The sequence below is a fragment of the Cibotium barometz genome, chromosome 12 (genome assembly GCF_041138505.1).
Source record: "Cibotium barometz isolate CiBa-2024 chromosome 12, ASM4113850v1, whole genome shotgun sequence".
Taxonomy (NCBI): domain Eukaryota; kingdom Viridiplantae; phylum Streptophyta; class Polypodiopsida; order Cyatheales; family Cibotiaceae; genus Cibotium; species Cibotium barometz.
The window spans coordinates 3,897,643-3,903,991 of NC_141057.1; positions in this window are offsets into that span (position 1 = coordinate 3,897,643).

A 6,349-nucleotide genomic window follows, 5' to 3' on the forward strand; every position below is an offset into this window, starting at 1 on the left:
AACATGCATTGGAATACCAGGAAGCGAGAATAGGGATCCATCTCGTCCTCCTGCATCCAGCGGTAACTAGATTAGTTTAACAAGAATTCCTAGAGCAACAAGAGAATACAATATAAAATCTCCCAAGTCTAAACACGCTCTGATACCACGTGTAAGGCCCCCGGACCCGTAGGGCGGGGGAATCCTTTTGATAGGCGGTCAAGTCTCGTGTTATTTTCCGATTGACGACACCTCGATCTCGTAGAAATACGAGGTTACGAGCAAACGGACGGACCTAACTCTATCTCGCAGGAGAAACGTAGTCATCCTAAAGGAAATTCTAATCCCCAGCACGAAATGTGCGTGGAGATGGAACAAGACCCACACTTGGTTCAAGGAAGCCAACGCCTTTTTCCCCCGTATTCATGAGGCACGGCCGCTGGCTCGGTCCCCTAAAACAAGTCTTGTTCGTGACTCTACTATTCCCTAAATATCGTAGGTTACGACTAGTAGAAAGCTACCCGACTAATCGGGTCCACCCATCCTTAGAATGGTACCGTCAGGGCATCCATTCTCCCACTTTCCACACATTCACCCGTTCAATTGTTTCCTAATTAAGTCCTACCACACTGTGAAACACTTAAAAACAAATTCCTTTGTTAACTAATTACACTTGATTCCTTAAAGAAAATCTTCCTTAGCACAACATTGAAATCAACGAGCATACTTACAGTGAAAAATATTTACAAAGACCCTGAAACCGGGCCGATATTCCAATCCAAACTCATGTCCAAACCATAACCATAACCACAACTACATCGATAATCTAGAATTCGATCTTCCAGCCTCAACCAGCTGGGTAAACCTCACGGACCGTCTCCCCTCGTCGTCAGCCAGCCGATGAGGGCCAAGCCGTCCTGTCACCCCCTCAGGTACTGACGCTTGTACCAAACCCTCTCGCTCTTCGGAGGGGACGTCTCCTCATGAGGTGGGGGTTAAGTCACCGCACTAGCTTGGACCCACAGAACTAGGCAGCATATATACATCACCCTGGTGGTGAAAACCAATCCCTAGTGGCATAGGAGGGGATTGCCCTGGGCCGACTCCCGGCCTCGCTATATCCTCCGCCCGGCTACACAGGCAAGCACGGAGTTAACTAAGGGGGGGAGAAGCTGTACCTGCATGTTAGCAATAAAGCAACAGTATATCCAATAAAAAGAGACATAGCCTTTATTCAATGAATTCACGCGTTAACAAAAACCATCGTTTCGGAAAGACAATGATTCAAAAGCAAGATTACTTTCCTATAACTTTACTTAAGAGTAACCATAAGGTACTTTAGGCCATCTATACTAGGGTTTAACCTTGGTTCCTTTCCTATTATTTCGAATCTTTGCATTAAACTTCATAAGAGAGAATTTTTACTTAAACTTATTAAATGACCAACCTGGTTATCGTTTTCATGCCTATTCGCTTCAAGAGGGGCGAAGTCGATTGCAGGGACGCGATTTGCCTCGTTCCCTCCTTGGGCAGCGCGTGGTTCTTCAATTCGGCGGCGTTTCGGCGCCATAGGAGCACTAGAGTTTTAAGAGGATAGAGAGAAAAAGAGGTGAATATAAGAGGTTGGGAGCGTGGAGAGAAAAGAGAGAATTCTACTGGTTCAAACGGATTCGAAAACTCAGTCCGTTTGGGGTAGGAAAAGCTTGTTGGGCTTATGGGCAGGAACGACCTCTTAGCCTAAGTTTAAGTCGCCGCATATGGGGGGGGGGGAATTGAGAGGGTGTCCTTAACTTGGAGAGCTCTTGAGAAGAGTGTACGTCTAGGGAGGCCTAGGGAAGAGTAAGGCAAGGGTTGGAGGAGAGGCACACTTTAAGTCTATTCACACGGGGGGGAGAAGAGTGTAGGACATGTCCTAGAGCTTGAGAGAGGGCTTGCGTGTAGGGGCTTGCTGGGGGCTTGTCTGGAGAAGGGGGCTGGGAGGGTCCTTTTATAGGTGCTGGAGGGTGGACGTCCGGGTGCGGGAAGGTGACACCTGGGTGGTGTAGGTGTCCGGGAGAGAGTGTGGGCGTGAGACACCTGGGGGTGGAGGTGTCTCGAGGAGAGAGAAAGTGTGACACATGGGGGTGGAGGTGTCCCCAAGAGAGAGAGAGCGCGACACCTGTGGATAGAGGGTTCTGGGAGGAGGGGGTACGTGTAGGGGTGTGCTGGAGGGTGCGTTTAGGTCGTGTACATGCTTGGGTGTCCCGGGCGGATTGTCGGTTTTTTCCACGGGCGGCGCCCGTGGTGGGGCCCACGCCGGCCGCCCGCCGCCCCGGGGGGGTCAAAAAATTTTATTTGACGAAAATGTCCGGCCTTGCCCCGTGACCATGAGGGCGTGTTCCGTTCGTTGATTAGACGCCTGGATAGTTACTATTTTTGGTCGGAAGTTCGCAGATTTAAAGGCTTAAAAGCTTAATTAAACCCATTCCGGGTACCCGTTTTTAGTTCAAAAAAACTATTTTAAGCGTAAAATTACACGTAGATTCCAAATTTGGATTCAGAATTGCAAATTTCTAAGCAAAAATGGCTCATTTTCCAAAAATAGAAGTTTTTTATCGAAAAAATGACAAGCTAAGATATATTTTTCAACTCTGAAGCAAGTATATTGTTATTGACAATGGGTATGTTATAGTAACCAAGCAAAAGAGCCTTTGAGTTACCTAGCCAAGTTAGAAATGAGGGAGAGCGATGACATGTTGTAAACCTCGCATTTGACCACCTTGAGTAGCCTAAAGATTTGGCACCAAGGAGGGGTGTTGATGAGAAATCTGGTACTAAAGAGCACAAAGAAGAGGTAGGGGGTGAGTTAAGCAAGCCAAGAAAGTGTACAGCGTAGCGTAGCCACATGAGCAAAGGGATATATTGCACATTGATGTACAAGCCTAAGGGTGTATCTCCTCATATAAAAGGGGGGCCATTTCAAGCAATGAAAATATATCACTTGCATACATCTCAAACCTCTTTATGAGTACAAGTCTTAATCTTGTAATCTAATTGTGCATGAGTCTATTATTGCACATAGTCATCATCATTAATCACATTAATTATGTTTAATTAATGTAGAATTAGGATTGATTAGGTAGATGTTCTGCTAGTAGGAGAGCTTAATCCATGAACAAGCTGGATAAAGATGGAATGGGTCAGATAATACAGAGGCTGCAGAATGGCATCACTTAATTTCTGTATTTGCTTGGGTTTCCTCATGCATACTAGGGAAACCTAACTTATGATTAATATGACTCAAGTTTGTTTGGATGAGAAGCCTAAGCAGGTTAAATTTGGCCCTAAATCCAAGAGATGGTATCTTAAGGAGAAACAAGTGGATCACACATTTGTGGCCTTCATAGGGAATCTTGTGGGGACAAGGCCTATAGTCAGAATATGGTCTAAGAAAGGGGATGTGTTGGAGAAGAAAACTCCTAGAGGGTGAGCGTACTAGTGAAGCCATGATGGAAGCCTACATCCAGTTGGGTTACCAAGTTTCTTGGGGATAGTCCTCTTTTGTAATGGTGGAAAATAGAGGGAAGTTGTTATGTAAACTGTTCTTTTCTCTCACACAAGAGGTAGTAGAGACGAAGCTCAAGTAAGGAGAAATCTACACTCAATCCTATCTAAACAAGCAAAACATCACACTAAAACATCATGCTATACATAGATTCATGAGAAAACAAGCAAGCAAGAGAGTAGAGAAGAGGGAGATCTCATAATTATTCTAATGCAAGGGAATGAATGTGTATTTCTTAATGTTAAAATTGACACATATACAAATAACTAGCTTTCACACTACATCAGATAAAACTTAAGAAAGCTCCATGGCCACTAGGGTTAGTCTTAAGCAAGTATGTACACAAAGTTTGTAACTCCCCTATTTGACATTAAGCTCAGGGTAAGGTTGCTTTATAAAGTCTGGCATCGTCTTACAAGAGATAGGCTTCCACTACAACTGGGTAAGATGGCGAAGTGCCTTATGGTAGGATGGGTGGGCAAAACCATGTTAAACAGTGAAATGGTTAACATACCTCCCTTTCTAATGGTGACCGCGTTCTTACATCACCAATATTAGGTGCTGAAGATACTACTAGTTCCAAAGAGATGGTTGGCCCTTGAGGTAGGAAGCATGTCGAGGCTGCATGTGGTGTAATGTGGGGCTAAAAAGGCTTTATGTGAGGCCTCATCAATGTAGTTGTGGGTTGTTGGGTCGGTACCAAAAAGGGCTTGTGGATTTGCTTGCAGATTCATACGCCAAGACAACCTTCATCGATTTTCAATGGTCGATAGTGGTCCAAAATTGTTTGGTGTGGCAAGGTATAATTTCTAGATCTCATGGTATAACTAGAGAAGATTGGGTTGCTTCATTGTCGTTGCTTGTTGGTGAGATTCTTGTTGTGATGGTGAAGGTAGTCAAAAAGAGAAGTTAAATGGTCCAATTGAGATTGCAAAGAGTGGTTCCTACAAGGGGATTCAAGTAATGGATTATATTACTCAAGTCAAGAGCTTAAGTTAGCCTTTGCCAAAATAAGTGTTCATTGGTAGTTTGACATAGAGCATCACAAATGCAACTTCTCTTATAGGTGTGCTAGCTTGTCCACTGCATCCTTACTCCATTGTGACACTAGAATGTTTCCATTCTATGGGGATGAAGGAAGAGATCTCTTTCACTAGATGAAGGCAAGAAGATGACAACCTTCACAGTGGTTATCTCTCACAATAGGTTCGAGGTGTTGTTTGGTAGTTTGACATAGAGCATCACAAATGAAACTTCTATTATGGGTGTGCTGGCTTGTCCAATGCGTCCTCACTCCATTGTCACACTAGAATGCTTCCATGCTATGGGGATGAAGGAAGAGCTCTCTTTCCCTAGATGGAGGCAAGAAGACAACAGCCTTCACGGTGGTTCTCTCTCACAAGAGGTTCGAGGAGGGACACTCAAACCTATTCAAGCAAGAAAAACATTAAACATGCAAGAATCCAACAAAACACAAGCAAGTGAGAGTAGAGAAGAGGAGAATATTCTATTTTAAGGAAATGAATGGGTATTTCACACTAGGCCAGACAAATCTTAAAAATAAGCTATGACCACTACTTCTAGTCTTAAGCAAGTATGTACACAAAGTTTGTGACTTCCCTATTTAGCATCAAACTCAGGGTAAGGCTGCTTTATAAGTTTTTCCATGGCTATGTATATTCATGTGTTCAAGATAATAGCTTACCTTAAACAAGTGTCGTTTAGTACTACCTTGAGTCACAAATGCAACTTTCTGATGTGAGTTTCCTAACCCTTCCATCATGTCCTCACTCCGTTGAAAGAGGAGACAGCCTTTACACTAGTACACAAGAGGTGGTAGAGAAGAAGCTCAAGTAAGGATAAACCTACACTCAATCCTATCTAAGTAAGAAAACCATCAAGCTACGCATAGATCCATGAGAAAACAAGCCAGAAAGAGAGTAGAGGAGGGAGAGCTCACAAGTATGCTTAATGTTAAGATTGGCACATATACAAATATCTAGCTTTCACACACTAGGTCGGATAAAACTTAAAAAAGGTCCATGGCCACTAGGGCTATTCTTAAGCAAGTGTGTATACAAAATTTGTAACTTCCCTATTTGGCATTAAGCTCAAGGTAAGGCTTCTTGTCTATCATCATCTTATAAGAGATATGCTTCCACTATAACCGAGTATACTGTAAGATGGCAAACCACCTTATGGTATTATGGGCAGGTGAAACCATGTTGAACAGTGTAGTGGTAACATACCCCCCTTCCTAATGGTGACCACATCCTTGCATCACCCAACTCAGGTGTTGAACATGCTACTGGTTCCAAAAATAGGTGTGGATGATCAAGGATGTGATGTAGTTGGTGAATATACCAATCCATGTTATTCAAGGCGACATGTTGAGGATAGATTTTGGTGAGAGAGAACAGCCATAAAGATCAATCCATATTTGTTGGTGGCCAACCAGCTTGTTTGGCCCTGTCACCTAGATTGTCGCCCCAGACTGACCGTTGTGCAACAAACCGAGCCTTCTTGTTTTGTAACAAACTTTTAACAGCTTCTTGAACAACGGGTAGTACCCGTGTAGTTGTAAAGGAAAATGGGAATTAATCGGATAAGGGGATATAATAGATAGAGATGGATAGAGAAGACTCGGTCTACCCGGCTAAGATTGTAGGGAAGGAGTGTGTTTTCATCTGGATAGTCTGAGAATTATGTCGAGTCTACTTGGCCCCAAAGGAGAGGAACAATACTGAATAGGAAGATAGGAGAGTTAAGTGAGAAGTTCATAATTAGAGCTCTTGCTAAGACACTGTACTGTATTGTTATTACTCA